Source organism: Sinohyriopsis cumingii, chromosome 11 (assembly GCF_028554795.1).
Source record: "Sinohyriopsis cumingii isolate HCF-2022 chromosome 11, ASM2855479v2, whole genome shotgun sequence".
Classification (NCBI taxonomy): domain Eukaryota; kingdom Metazoa; phylum Mollusca; class Bivalvia; order Unionida; family Unionidae; genus Sinohyriopsis; species Sinohyriopsis cumingii.
This window is the reverse complement of record NC_142971.1, coordinates 659,643-675,221: the sequence shown is the minus strand read 5'-3', so window position 1 is coordinate 675,221 and position 15,579 is coordinate 659,643. Positions and strand designations below refer to the sequence as shown.

The window sequence follows — 15,579 nt, the reverse complement described above, 5'->3', positions numbered from 1 at the left end:
TTTGTAAAATATCGTTTACCTTATTTATCCGATATTTTCGTTTAGATCGTCCGCCATATTAGTTCAAAAAATAATTACATCCATTCTCAGCCTCTCTTGTTTGTGTGCCCTTAAAGACCATTGAGGCCTTGTTTTGAAACGTAAACGAATCGCATTACAAAATATAACGTGGTGTGAGTGAGAAATTCAGCGCATTTAAAGTAAATACAGTTGATCGGCAACATTGAAATTCCACCAAGAAGCCATTACTCGCCACTTGATTTATCATAACATAGCGTAGAATATCCATATATTGTCTGGAACGCATTATATAGAAAAGGGGTCACGGCGAGAGTCTCGCGTTATCTGTCATGGCGGACACGGTGATGTTAGTATAACCATGCCAATTTACCTTATCGTGTAAGGTCGTAATAAATTCAAAATAAGCCAAACATCTTTCACAACATGATTATACCTATGTAGTAGAATTTTACACTTTTACTCTTTCTGAACTGATGATTTTATTTTTTTGATATATTAGATGATATGGGATCAGTTCGTACCCTCAACCATAATAAATCAAGTTGATGCTACGACATCGTAGCTAAGTGACCCCTTGTCCAATTCACCTCTGATTCACAATATAATATACTTATATTCTCTACTAGTCCTATTGGCACTCATACCCCTGTGTTGTGTCCTTGGGTGGGGCTTTCGGAACATGAAGCCGTAGGATGCCTTTATATCCAAAGTTATACCTCTATTTATTTTCCCAGTCTTGCCTACACATGAAATGCTTCTTTAGTTATAGATTTGTAATCACTTTTTTAATTTCCATTACTCCTTATACAGTGTATGCTAGCTATATGACAACATCATATGTACCCATTTATCCCTATAACCCTCGTTACCGTGATCATGTTCCAGCGTACAGTCATTCGATGGAAGAATTGACTTCAGTGTTATTCTATAAATTGACTTAACTCTCTCATCATCTTTTAACCATGTCACTTCATATTACTTCATCTTTATGGCGCTAAATAAACTAGAAATGAACGAAGAAAAGTAGGATGTAACGTCCCTGTAGCGCAGTGGATAGCGCGCTGGACTTCTAATCCAGAGGTCGCGGGTTCGAATCCCGCCAGGGATGTACCATTTTGCGTCACACTACATATCCATCTGTGCATGCAGGAAGCAGGTATTCTTAAGCCCCTAAATCTCCCGAAACTACCAGTTGGATACCAAACGTTGTCAGTGCTACGTTTGTATGAAAGGATTGTTGTGTTTTACATATAGTTAGGAACAGCTTGAAAGATTTCAGATGTTATTTGTCAATTTCCTTTTTCAGTGTCATGATGCTAGTGACGCGAGGGTGTATACACCTCTTTCCCTATGCTGTAATTTTGCGTCAAAAGATATATCAAATAATTTTTTCGCAAGATAACGCATATATAAGGCAGGACATACCGTGGCTGTCGATATTGTTACGGGCCAGTAACACTTATTTTGATGTTGATTTTAATACTAAGATATGTAATACTTTTTAGTATATATATGGTGAAATATGCGTAGTTTGAGGATGCCTTCATGTATGAAATATCGTGCCTTTAACAATTTCAGGATATATTAATGTAGATATCCGTTTGTGGTAAGTGTTTAATATGTTCTGAGTAACCTAATATAATGTCATATAATTTTAAGAAAGTTTATCCGCGAGGAATTGCGTTGATGGAACCGACATCTATTCTAATAAAGGAGGCTAAATTGTCTTTCAACTGAATAGACTGAGGTACAGTGCCGTAGCGGAAAAACGATGGTCTGACGGGAACGTTGCAGTTGAATTTGTATTGTCATGTGTCGAGAATTCCACTTTCACGAGCTCAATCCAGTTACTTGTCCTTAAAATTCTATTTCATTTTCCTGGTCGAATTTTTACATTATGTTGTTTGAATTACACAGCAGCGTTTGACATTTCAATGTCGTATGTCGAGAATTCTTAATTCACTTCTTGAATCTAACTCTTTATGCTGCAAGTTCCATTTTATATGTCGATTACTGAGATTTCGTTTATTCATTTGGCAGAACGTTTGTTGAAAGTTCGATATCCAGAGATTGAGGAACAAAACACAAGCAATTTAGCTGTGAACTGTTTAAAGAACGAAAGTTCATTGGAGATCATGCGGTGATGGAGATAATTTAAAGTCAGTCGATTTAATTCAATCGAAACGGGAACGATCCTGTCAGCGGTTACGGTTTATGTCCATCTTTTACGATAATTTTGAAACGCTAAAATGTTCAGAAATAACATTGAAACTCAGTCATATTCCATTTGAGGGCTGTACTTTAAAATGTGTCCGTCACACAAAAACACACAGAGAGAGAGAGAGAGAGAGAGAGAGAGAGAGTATTCTTCAATAGTACAAATGGTGAGTTCTATTTTCAATAACATAAAACTGTCAAAGCTTCATTTCAAGACATACAAGTCATAATATCTCTCTCTCTCTCTCTCTCTGTCGATTTAGTCAAGGATTTTTGAAATATTTGGAACATACGTTTGAAGACAGACGTGAAATTTTAATGTAGGGGTAGGCAAGATTTTAAACATATTTCTTGCATATGATGTAATAAACTGAGTAGTTCTTTTATATAATACCGAAAGCAGGGCAAATCATTCTAGAAATATTTGTAAAATATCGTTTACCTTATTTATCCGATATTTTCGTTTAGATCGTCCGCCATATTAGTTCAAAAAATAATTACATCCATTCTCAGCCTCTCTTGTTTGTGTGCCCTTAAAGACCATTGAGGCCTTGTTTTGAAATGTAAACGAATCGCATTACAAAATATAACGTGGTGTGAGTGAGAAATTCAGCGCATTTAAAGTAAATACAGTTGATCGGCAACATTGAAATTCCACCAAGAAGCCATTACTCGCCACTTAATTTATCATAACATAGCGTAGAATATCCATATATTGTCTGGAACGCATTATATAGAAAAGGGGTCACGGCGAGAGTCTCGCGTTATCTGTCATGGCGGACACGGTGATGTTAGTATAACCATGCCAATTTACCTTATCGTGTAAGGTCGTAATAAATTCAAAATAAGCCAAACATCTTTCACAACATGATTATACCTATGTAGTAGAATTTTACACTTTTACTCTTTCTGAACTGATGATTTTATTTTTTTGATATATTAGATGATATGGGATCAGTTCGTACCCTCAACCATAATAAATCAAGTTGATGCTACGACATCGTAGCTAAGTGACCCCTTGTCCAATTCACCTCTGATTCACAATATAATATACTTATATTCTCTACTAGTCCTATTGGCACTCATACCCCTGTGTTGTGTCCTTGGGTGGGGCTTTCGGAACATGAAGCCGTAGGATGCCTTTATATCCAAAGTTATACCTCTATTTATTTTCCCAGTCTTGCCTACACATGAAATGCTTCTTTAGTTATAGATTTGTAATCACTTTTTTAATTTCCATTACTCCTTATACAGTGTATGCTAGCTATATGACAACATCATATGTACCCATTTATCCCTATAACCCTCGTTACCGTGATCATGTTCCAGCGTACAGTCATTCGATGGAAGAATTGACTTCAGTGTTATTCTATAAATTGACTTAACTCTCTCATCATCTTTTAACCATGTCACTTCATATTACTTCATCTTTATGGCGCTAAATAAACTAGAAATGAACGAAGAAAAGTAGGATGTAACGTCCCTGTAGCGCAGTGGATAGCGCGCTGGACTTCTAATCCAGAGGTCGCGGGTTCGAATCCCGCCAGGGATGTACCATTTTGCGTCACACTACATATCCATATGTGCATGCAGGAAGCAGGTATTCTTAAGCCCCTAAATCTCCCAAAACTACCAGTTGGATACCAAACGTTGTCAGTGCTACGTTTGTATGAAAGGATTGTTGTGTTTTACATATAGTTAGGAACAGCTTGAAAGATTTCAGATGTTATTTGTCAATTTCCTTTTTCAGTGTCATGATGCTAGTGTTGCGAGGGTGTATACACCTCTTTCCCTATGCTGTAATTTTGCGTCAAGAGATATATCAAATAATTTTTTCGCAAGATAACGCATATATAAGGCAGGACATACCGTGGCTGTCGATATTGTTACGGGCCAGTAACACTAATTTTGATGTTGATTTTAATACTAAGATATGTAATACTTTTTAGTATATATATGGTGAAATATGCGTAGTTTGAGGATGCCTTCATGCATGAAATATCGTGCCTTTAACAATTTCAGGATATATTGATGTAGATATCCCTTTGTGGTAAATGTTTAATATGTTCTGAGTAACCTAATATAATGTCATATAATTTTAAGAAAGTTTATCCGCGAGGAATTGCGTTGATGGAACCGACATCTATTCTAATAAAGGAGGCTAAATTGTCTTTCAACTGAATAGACTGAGGTACAGTGCCGTAGCGGAAAAACGATGGTCTGACGGGAACGTTGCAGTTGAAATTGTATTGTCATGTGTCGAGAATTCCACTTTCACGAGCTCAATCCAGTTACTTGTCCTTAAAATTCTATTTCATTTTCCTGGTCGAATTTTTACATTATGTTGTTTGAATTAGACAGCAGCGTTTGACATTTCAATGTCGTATGTCGAGAATTCTTAATTCACTTCTTGAATCTAACTCTTTATGCTGCAAGTTCCATTTTATATGTCGATTACTGAGATTTCGTTTATTCATTTGGCAGAACGTTTGTTGAAAGTTCGATATCCAGAGATTGAGGAACAAAATACAAGCAATTTAGCTGTGAACTGTTTAAAGAACGAAATTTCATTGGAGATCATGCGGTGATGGAGATAATTTAAAGTCAGTCGATTTAATTCAATCGAAACGGGAACGATCCTGTCAGCGGTTACGGTTTATGTCCATCTTTTACGATAATTTTGAAACGCTAAAATGTTCAGAAATAACATTGAAACTCAGTCATATTCCATTTGAGGGCTGTACTTTAAAATGTGTCCGTCACACAAAAACACACAGAGAGAGAGAGAGAGAGAGAGTATTCTTCAATAGTACAAATGGTGAGTTCTATTTTCAATAACATAAAACTGTCAAAGCTTCATTTCAAGACATACAAGTCATAATATCTCTCTCTCTCTCTCTCTCTGTCGATTTAGTCAAGGATTTTTGAAATATTTGGAACATACGTTTGAAGACAGACGTGAAATTTTAATGTAGGGGTAGGCAAGATTTTAAACATATTTCTTGCATATGATGTAATAAATTGAGTAGTTCTTTTATATAATACCGAAAGCAAGGCAAATCATTCTAGAAATATTTGTAAAATATCGTTTACCTTATTTATCCGGTATTTTCGTTTAGATCGTCCGCCATATTAGTTCAAAAAACAATTACATCCATTCTCAGCCTCTCTTGTTTGTGTGCCCTTAAAGACCATTGAGGCGTTGTTTTGAAACGTAAACGAATCGCATTACAAAATATAACGTGGTGTGAGTGAGAAATTCAGCGCATTTAAAGTAAATACAGTTGATCGGCAACATTGAAATTCCACCAAGAAGCCATTACTCGCCACTTGATTTATCATAACATAGCGTAGAATATCCATATATTGTCTGGAACGCATTATATAGAAAAGGGGTCACGGCGAGAGTCTCGCGTTATCTGTCATGGCGGACACGGTGATGTTAGTATAACCATGCCAATTTACCTTATCGTGTAAGGTCGTAATAAATTCAAAATAAGCCAAACATCTTTCACAACATGATTATACCTATGTAGTAGAATTTTACACTTTTACTCTTTCTGAACTGATGATTTTATTTTTTTGATATATTAGATGATATGGGATCAGTTCGTACCCTCAACCATAATAAATCAAGTTGATGCTACGACATCGTAGCTAAGTGACCCCTTGTCCAATTCACCTCTGATTCACAATATAATATACTTATATTCTCTACTAGTCCTATTGGCACTCATACCCCTGTGTTGTGTCCTTGGGTGGGGCTTTCGGAACATGAAGCCGTAGGATGCCTTTATATCCAAAGTTATACCTCTATTTATTTTCCCAGTCTTGCCTACACATGAAATGCTTCTTTAGTTATAGATTTGTAATCACTTTTTTAATTTCCATTACTCCTTATACAGTGTATGCTAGCTATATGACAACATCATATGTACCCATTTATCCCTATAACCCTCGTTACCGTGATCATGTTCCAGCGTACAGTCATTCGATGGAAGAATTGACTTCAGTGTTATTCTATAAATTGACTTAACTCTCTCATCATCTTTTAACCATGTCACTTCATATTACTTCATCTTTATGGCGCTAAATAAACTAGAAATGAACGAAGAAAAGTAGGATGTAACGTCCCTGTAGCGCAGTGGATAGCGCGCTGGACTTCTAATCCAGAGGTCGCGGGTTCGAATCCCGCCAGGGATGTACCATTTTGCGTCACACTACATATCCATATGTGCATGCAGGAAGCAGGTATTCTTAAGCCCCTAAATCTCCCAAAACTACCAGTTGGATACCAAACGTTGTCAGTGCTACGTTTGTATGAAAGGATTGTTGTGTTTTACATATAGTTAGGAACAGCTTGAAAGATTTCAGATGTTATTTGTCAATTTCCTTTTTCAGTGTCATGATGCTAGTGTTGCGAGGGTGTATACACCTCTTTCCCTATGCTGTAATTTTGCGTCAAGAGATATATCAAATAATTTTTTCGCAAGATAACGCATATATAAGGCAGGACATACCGTGGCTGTCGATATTGTTACGGGCCAGTAACACTAATTTTGATGTTGATTTTAATACTAAGATATGTAATACTTTTTAGTATATATATGGTGAAATATGTGTAGTTTGAGGATGCCTTCATGCATGAAATATCGTGCCTTTAACAATTTCAGGATATATTGATGTAGATATCCCTTTGTGGTAAATGTTTAATATGTTCTGAGTAACCTAATATAATGTCATATAATTTTAAGAAAGTTTATCCGCGAGGAATTGCGTTGATGGAACCGACATCTATTCTAATAAAGGAGGCTAAATTGTCTTTCAACTGAATAGACTGAGGTACAGTGCCGTAGCGGAAAAACGATGGTCTGACGGGAACGTTGCAGTTGAAATTGTATTGTCATGTGTCGAGAATTCCACTTTCACGAGCTCAATCCAGTTACTTGTCCTTAAAATTCTATTTCATTTTCCTGGTCGAATTTTTACATTATGTTGTTTGAATTAGACAGCAGCGTTTGACATTTCAATGTCGTATGTCGAGAATTCTTAATTCACTTCTTGAATCTAACTCTTTATGCTGCAAGTTCCATTTTATATGTCGATTACTGAGATTTCGTTTATTCATTTGGCAGAACGTTTGTTGAAAGTTCGATATCCAGAGATTGAGGAACAAAATACAAGCAATTTAGCTGTGAACTGTTTAAAGAACGAAATTTCATTGGAGATCATGCGGTGATGGAGATAATTTAAAGTCAGTCGATTTAATTCAATCGAAACGGGAACGATCCTGTCAGCGGTTACGGTTTATGTCCATCTTTTACGATAATTTTGAAACGCTAAAATGTTCAGAAATAACATTGAAACTCAGTCATATTCCATTTGAGGGCTGTACTTTAAAATGTGTCCGTCACACAAAAACACACAGAGAGAGAGAGAGAGAGAGAGAGAGAGAGAGAGTATTCTTCAATAGTACAAATGGTGAGTTCTATTTTCAATAACATAAAACTGTCAAAGCTTCATTTCAAGACATACAAGTCATAATATCTCTCTCTCTCTCTCTCTCTGTCGATTTAGTCAAGGATTTTTGAAATATTTGGAACATACGTTTGAAGACAGACGTGAAATTTTAATGTAGGGGTAGGCAAGATTTTAAACATATTTCTTGCATATGATGTAATAAATTGAGTAGTTCTTTTATATAATACCGAAAGCAGGGCAAATCATTCTAGAAATATTTGTAAAATATCGTTTACCTTATTTATCCGATATTTTCGTTTAGATCGTCCGCCATATTAGTTCAAAAAATAATTACATCCATTCTCAGCCTCTCTTGTTTGTGTGCCCTTAAAGACCATTGAGGCCTTGTTTTGAAACGTAAACGAATCGCATTACAAAATATAACGTGGTGTGAGTGAGAAATTCAGCGCATTTAAAGTAAATACAGTTGATCGGCAACATTGAAATTCCACCAAGAAGCCATTACTCGCCACTTAATTTATCATAACATAGCGTAGAATATCCATATATTGTCTGGAACGCATTATATAGAAAAGGGGTCACGGCGAGAGTCTCGCGTTATCTGTCATGGCGGACACGGTGATGTTAGTATAACCATACCAATTTACCTTATCGTGTAAGGTCGTAATAAATTCAAAATAAGCCAAACATCTTTCACAACATGATTATACCTATGTAGTAGAATTTTACACTTTTACTCTTTCTGAACTGATGATTTTATTTTTTTGATATATTAGATGATATGGGATCAGTTCGTACCCTCAACCATAATAAATCAAGTTGATGCTACGACATCGTAGCTAAGTGACCCCTTGTCCAATTCACCTCTGATTCACAATATAATATACTTATATTCTCTACTAGTCCTATTGGCACTCATACCCCTGTGTTGTGTCCTTGGGTGGGGCTTTCGGAACATGAAGCCGTAGGATGCCTTTATATCCAAAGTTATACCTCTATTTATTTTCCCAGTCTTGCCTACACATGAAATGCTTCTTTAGTTATAGATTTGTAATCACTTTTTTAATTTCCATTACTCCTTATACAGTGTATGCTAGCTATATGACAACATCATATGTACCCATTTATCCCTATAACCCTCGTTACCGTGATCATGTTCCAGCGTACAGTCATTCGATGGAAGAATTGACTTCAGTGTTATTCTATAAATTGACTTAACTCTCTCATCATCTTTTAACCATGTCACTTCATATTACTTCATCTTTATGGCGCTAAATAAACTAGAAATGAACGAAGAAAAGTAGGATGTAACGTCCCTGTAGCGCAGTGGATAGCGCGCTGGACTTCTAATCCAGAGGTCGCGGGTTCGAATCCCGCCAGGGATGTACCATTTTGCGTCACACTACATATCCATATGTGCATGCAGGAAGCAGGTATTCTTAAGCCCCTAAATCTCCCGAAACTACCAGTTGGATACCAAACGTTGTCAGTGCTACGTTTGTATGAAAGGATTGTTGTGTTTTACATATAGTTAGGAACAGCTTGAAAGATTTCAGATGTTATTTGTCAATTTCCTTTTTCAGTGTCATGATGCTAGTGACGCGAGGGTGTATACACCTCTTTCCCTATGCTGTAATTTTGCGTCAAAAGATATATCAAATAATTTTTTCGCAAGATAACGCATATATAAGGCAGGACATACCGTGGCTGTCGATATTGTTACGGGCCAGTAACACTTATTTTGATGTTGATTTTAATACTAAGATATGTAATACTTTTTAGTATATATATGGTGAAATATGCGTAGTTTGAGGATGCCTTCATGTATGAAATATCGTGCCTTTAACAATTTCAGGATATATTAATGTAGATATCCGTTTGTGGTAAGTGTTTAATATGTTCTGAGTAACCTAATATAATGTCATATAATTTTAAGAAAGTTTATCCGCGAGGAATTGCGTTGATGGAACCGACATCTATTCTAATAAAGGAGGCTAAATTGTCTTTCAACTGAATGGACTGAGGTACAGTGCCGTAGCGGAAAAACGATGGTCTGACGGGAACGTTGCAGTTGAATTTGTATTGTCATGTGTCGAGAATTCCACTTTCACGAGCTCAATCCAGTTACTTGTCCTTAAAATTCTATTTCATTTTCCTGGTCGAATTTTTACATTATGTTGTTTGAATTACACAGCAGCGTTTGACATTTCAATGTCGTATGTCGAGAATTCTTAATTCACTTCTTGAATCTAACTCTTTATGCTGCAAGTTCCATTTTATATGTCGATTACTGAGATTTCGTTTATTCATTTGGCAGAACGTTTGTTGAAAGTTCGATATCCAGAGATTGAGGAACAAAACACAAGCAATTTAGCTGTGAACTGTTTAAAGAACGAAATTTCATTGGAGATCATGCGGTGATGGAGATAATTTAAAGTCAGTCGATTTAATTCAATCGAAACGGGAACGATCCTGTCAGCGGTTACGGTTTATGTCCATATTTTACGATAATTTTGTAACGTTAAAATGTTCAGAAATAACATTGAAACTCAGTCATATTCCATTTGAGGGCTGTACTTTAAAATGTGTCCGTCACACAAAAACAGAGAGAGAGAGAGGGAGAGAGAGAGAGAGAGTCTTCTTCAATAGTACAAATGGTGAGTTCTATTTTCAATAACATAAAACTGTCAAAGCATCATTTCAAGACAAACAAGTCATAATATCTCTCTCTCTCTCTGTCAATTTAGTCAAGGATTTTTGAAATATTTGGAACATACGTTTGAAGACAGACGTGAAATTTTAATGTAGGGGTAGGCAAGATTTTAAACATATTTCTTGCATATGATGTAATAAATTGAGTAGTTCTTTTATATAATACCGAAAGCAGGGCAAATCATTCTAGAAATATTTGTAAAATATCGTTTACCTTATTTATCCGATATTTTCGTTTAGATCGTCCGCCATATTAGTTCAAAAAATAATTACATCCATTCTCAGCCTCTCTTGTTTGTGTGCCCTTAAAGACCATTGAGGCCTTGTTTTGAAACGTAAACGAATCGCATTACAAAATATAACGTGGTGTGAGTGAGAAATTCAGCGCATTTAAAGTAAATACAGTTGATCGGCAACATTGAAATTCCACCAAGAAGCCATTACTCGCCACTTGATTTATCATAACATAGCGTAGAATATCCATATATTGTCTGGAACGCATTATATAGAAAAGGGGTCACGGCGAGAGTCTCGCGTTATCTGTCATGGCGGACACGGTGATGTTAGTATAACCATGCCAATTTACCTTATCGTGTAAGGTCGTAATAAATTCAAAATAAGCCAAACATCTTTCACAACATGATTATACCTATGTAGTAGAATTTTACACTTTTACTCTTTCTGAACTGATGATTTTATTTTTTTGATATATTAGATGATATGGGATCAGTTCGTACCCTCAACCATAATAAATCAAGTTGATGCTACGACATCGTAGCTAAGTGACCCCTTGTCCAATTCACCTCTGATTCACAATATAATATACTTATATTCTCTACTAGTCCTATTGGCACTCATACCCCTGTGTTGTGTCCTTGGGTGGGGCTTTCGGAACATGAAGCCGTAGGATGCCTTTATATCCAAAGTTATACCTCTATTTATTTTCCCAGTCTTGCCTACACATGAAATGCTTCTTTAGTTATAGATTTGTAATCACTTTTTTAATTTCCATTACTCCTTATACAGTGTATGCTAGCTATATGACAACATCATATGTACCCATTTATCCCTATAACCCTCGTTACCGTGATCATGTTCCAGCGTACAGTCATTCGATGGAAGAATTGACTTCAGTGTTATTCTATAAATTGACTTAACTCTCTCATCATCTTTTAACCATGTCACTTCATATTACTTCATCTTTATGGCGCTAAATAAACTAGAAATGAACGAAGAAAAGTAGGATGTAACGTCCCTGTAGCGCAGTGGATAGCGCGCTGGACTTCTAATCCAGAGGTCGCGGGTTCGAATCCCGCCAGGGATGTACCATTTTGCGTCACACTACATATCCATCTGTGCATGCAGGAAGCAGGTATTCTTAAGCCCCTAAATCTCCCGAAACTACCAGTTGGATACCAAACGTTGTCAGTGCTACGTTTGTATGAAAGGATTGTTGTGTTTTACATATAGTTAGGAACAGCTTGAAAGATTTCAGATGTTATTTGTCAATTTCCTTTTTCAGTGTCATGATGCTAGTGACGCGAGGGTGTATACACCTCTTTCCCTATGCTGTAATTTTGCGTCAAAAGATATATCAAATAATTTTTTCGCAAGATAACGCATATATAAGGCAGGACATACCGTGGCTGTCGATATTGTTACGGGCCAGTAACACTTATTTTGATGTTGATTTTAATACTAAGATATGTAATACTTTTTAGTATATATATGGTGAAATATGCGTAGTTTGAGGATGCCTTCATGTATGAAATATCGTGCCTTTAACAATTTCAGGATATATTAATGTAGATATCCGTTTGTGGTAAGTGTTTAATATGTTCTGAGTAACCTAATATAATGTCATATAATTTTAAGAAAGTTTATCCGCGAGGAATTGCGTTGATGGAACCGACATCTATTCTAATAAAGGAGGCTAAATTGTCTTTCAACTGAATAGACTGAGGTACAGTGCCGTAGCGGAAAAACGATGGTCTGACGGGAACGTTGCAGTTGAATTTGTATTGTCATGTGTCGAGAATTCCACTTTCACGAGCTCAATCCAGTTACTTGTCCTTAAAATTCTATTTCATTTTCCTGGTCGAATTTTTACATTATGTTGTTTGAATTACACAGCAGCGTTTGACATTTCAATGTCGTATGTCGAGAATTCTTAATTCACTTCTTGAATCTAACTCTTTATGCTGCAAGTTCCATTTTATATGTCGATTACTGAGATTTCGTTTATTCATTTGGCAGAACGTTTGTTGAAAGTTCGATATCCAGAGATTGAGGAACAAAACACAAGCAATTTAGCTGTGAACTGTTTAAAGAACGAAATTTCATTGGAGATCATGCGGTGATGGAGATAATTTAAAGTCAGTCGATTTAATTCAATCGAAACGGGAACGATCCTGTCAGCGGTTACGGTTTATGTCCATATTTTACGATAATTTTGTAACGTTAAAATGTTCAGAAATAACATTGAAACTCAGTCATATTCCATTTGAGGGCTGTACTTTAAAATGTGTCCGTCACACAAAAACAGAGAGAGAGAGAGGGAGAGAGAGAGAGAGAGTCTTCTTCAATAGTACAAATGGTGAGTTCTATTTTCAATAACATAAAACTGTCAAAGCATCATTTCAAGACATACAAGTCATAATATCTCTCTCTCTCTCTCTGTCAATTTAGTCAAGGATTTTTGAAATATTTGGAACATACGTTTGAAGACAGACGTGAAATTTTAATGTAGGGGTAGGCAAGATTTTAAACATATTTCTTGCATATGATGTAATAAATTGAGTAGTTCTTTTATATAATACCGAAAGCAGGGCAAATCATTCTAGAAATATTTGTAAAATATCGTTTACCTTATTTATCCGATATTTTCGTTTAGATCGTCCGCCATATTAGTTCAAAAAATAATTACATCCATTCTCAGCCTCTCTTGTTTGTGTGCCCTTAAAGACCATTGAGGCCTTGTTTTGAAACGTAAACGAATCGCATTACAAAATATAACGTGGTGTGAGTGAGAAATTCAGCGCATTTAAAGTAAATACAGTTGATCGGCAACATTGAAATTCCACCAAGAAGCCATTACTCGCCACTTGATTTATCATAACATAGCGTAGAATATCCATATATTGTCTGGAACGCATTATATAGAAAAGGGGTCACGGCGAGAGTCTCGCGTTATCTGTCATGGCGGACACGGTGATGTTAGTATAACCATGCCAATTTACCTTATCGTGTAAGGTCGTAATAAATTCAAAATAAGCCAAACATCTTTCACAACATGATTATACCTATGTAGTAGAATTTTACACTTTTACTCTTTCTGAACTGATGATTTTATTTTTTTGATATATTAGATGATATGGGATCAGTTCGTACCCTCAACCATAATAAATCAAGTTGATGCTACGACATCGTAGCTAAGTGACCCCTTGTCCAATTCACCTCTGATTCACAATATAATATACTTATATTCTCTACTAGTCCTATTGGCACTCATACCCCTGTGTTGTGTCCTTGGGTGGGGCTTTCGGAACATGAAGCCGTAGGATGCCTTTATATCCAAAGTTATACCTCTATTTATTTTCCCAGTCTTGCCTACACATGAAATGCTTCTTTAGTTATAGATTTGTAATCACTTTTTTAATTTCCATTACTCCTTATACAGTGTATGCTAGCTATATGACAACATCATATGTACCCATTTATCCCTATAACCCTCGTTACCGTGATCATGTTCCAGCGTACAGTCATTCGATGGAAGAATTGACTTCAGTGTTATTCTATAAATTGACTTAACTCTCTCATCATCTTTTAACCATGTCACTTCATATTACTTCATCTTTATGGCGCTAAATAAACTAGAAATGAACGAAGAAAAGTAGGATGTAACGTCCCTGTAGCGCAGTGGATAGCGCGCTGGACTTCTAATCCAGAGGTCGCGGGTTCGAATCCCGCCAGGGATGTACCATTTGCGTCACACTACATATCCATCTGTGCATGCAGGAAGCAGGTATTCTTAAGCCCCTAAATCTCCCGAAACTACCAGTTGGATACCAAACGTTGTCAGTGCTACGTTTGTATGAAAGGATTGTTGTGTTTTACATATAGTTAGGAACAGCTTGAAAGATTTCAGATGTTATTTGTCAATTTCCTTTTTCAGTGTCATGATGCTAGTGACGCGAGGGTGTATACACCTCTTTCCCTATGCTGTAATTTTGCGTCAAAAGATATATCAAATAATTTTTTCGCAAGATAACGCATATATAAGGCAGGACATACCGTGGCTGTCGATATTGTTACGGGCCAGTAACACTTATTTTGATGTTGATTTTAATACTAAGATATGTAATACTTTTTAGTATATATATGGTGAAATATGCGTAGTTTGAGGATGCCTTCATGTATGAAATATCGTGCCTTTAACAATTTCAGGATATATTAATGTAGATATCCGTTTGTGGTAAGTGTTTAATATGTTCTGAGTAACCTAATATAATGTCATATAATTTTAAGAAAGTTTATCCGCGAGGAATTGCGTTGATGGAACCGACATCTATTCTAATAAAGGAGGCTAAATTGTCTTTCAACTGAATAGACTGAGGTACAGTGCCGTAGCGGAAAAACGATGGTCTGACGGGAACGTTGCAGTTGAATTTGTATTGTCATGTGTCGAGAATTCCACTTTCACGAGCTCAATCCAGTTACTTGTCCTTAAAATTCTATTTCATTTTCCTGGTCGAATTTTTACATTATGTTGTTTGAATTACACAGCAGCGTTTGACATTTCAATGTCGTATGTCGAGAATTCTTAATTCACTTCTTGAATCTAACTCTTTATGCTGCAAGTTCCATTTTATATGTCGATTACTGAGATTTCGTTTATTCATTTGGCAGAACGTTTGTTGAAAGTTCGATATCCAGAGATTGAGGAACAAAACACAAGCAATTTAGCTGTGAACTGTTTAAAGAACGAAATTTCATTGGAGATCATGCGGTGATGGAGATAATTTAAAGTCAGTCGATTTAATTCAATCGAAACGGGAACGATCCTGTCAGCGGTTACGGTTTATGTCCATATTTTACGATAATTTTGTAACGTTAAAATGTTCAGAAATAACATTGAAACTCAGTCAT

General features: G+C 36.1%; 6 non-coding genes across 6 annotated transcripts; all 6 read left to right on the top strand.

Moving 5' to 3' along the window:
* The first annotated feature begins 1,056 nt into the window (after positions 1-1,056).
* On the top strand, positions 1,057-1,129 carry Trnar-ucu (transfer RNA arginine (anticodon UCU)). Its single transcript has one exon. It is a non-coding gene; the product is annotated as a tRNA-Arg (tRNA).
* Positions 1,130-3,717: 2,588 nt separating this feature from the next.
* Trnar-ucu (transfer RNA arginine (anticodon UCU)) lies at positions 3,718-3,790 on the top strand. The gene has a single exon. It is a non-coding gene; the product is annotated as a tRNA-Arg (tRNA).
* A 2,578-nt stretch (positions 3,791-6,368) lies between these two features.
* Trnar-ucu (transfer RNA arginine (anticodon UCU)) lies at positions 6,369-6,441 on the top strand. Its single transcript has one exon. It is a non-coding gene; the product is annotated as a tRNA-Arg (tRNA).
* A 2,590-nt stretch (positions 6,442-9,031) lies between these two features.
* Positions 9,032-9,104, top strand: Trnar-ucu (transfer RNA arginine (anticodon UCU)). Its single transcript has one exon. It is a non-coding gene; the product is annotated as a tRNA-Arg (tRNA).
* A 2,578-nt stretch (positions 9,105-11,682) lies between these two features.
* Positions 11,683-11,755, top strand: Trnar-ucu (transfer RNA arginine (anticodon UCU)). The gene has a single exon. It is a non-coding gene; the product is annotated as a tRNA-Arg (tRNA).
* A 2,580-nt stretch (positions 11,756-14,335) lies between these two features.
* Trnar-ucu (transfer RNA arginine (anticodon UCU)) lies at positions 14,336-14,408 on the top strand. The gene has a single exon. It is a non-coding gene; the product is annotated as a tRNA-Arg (tRNA).
* The last annotated feature ends 1,171 nt before the right edge of the window (positions 14,409-15,579 follow it).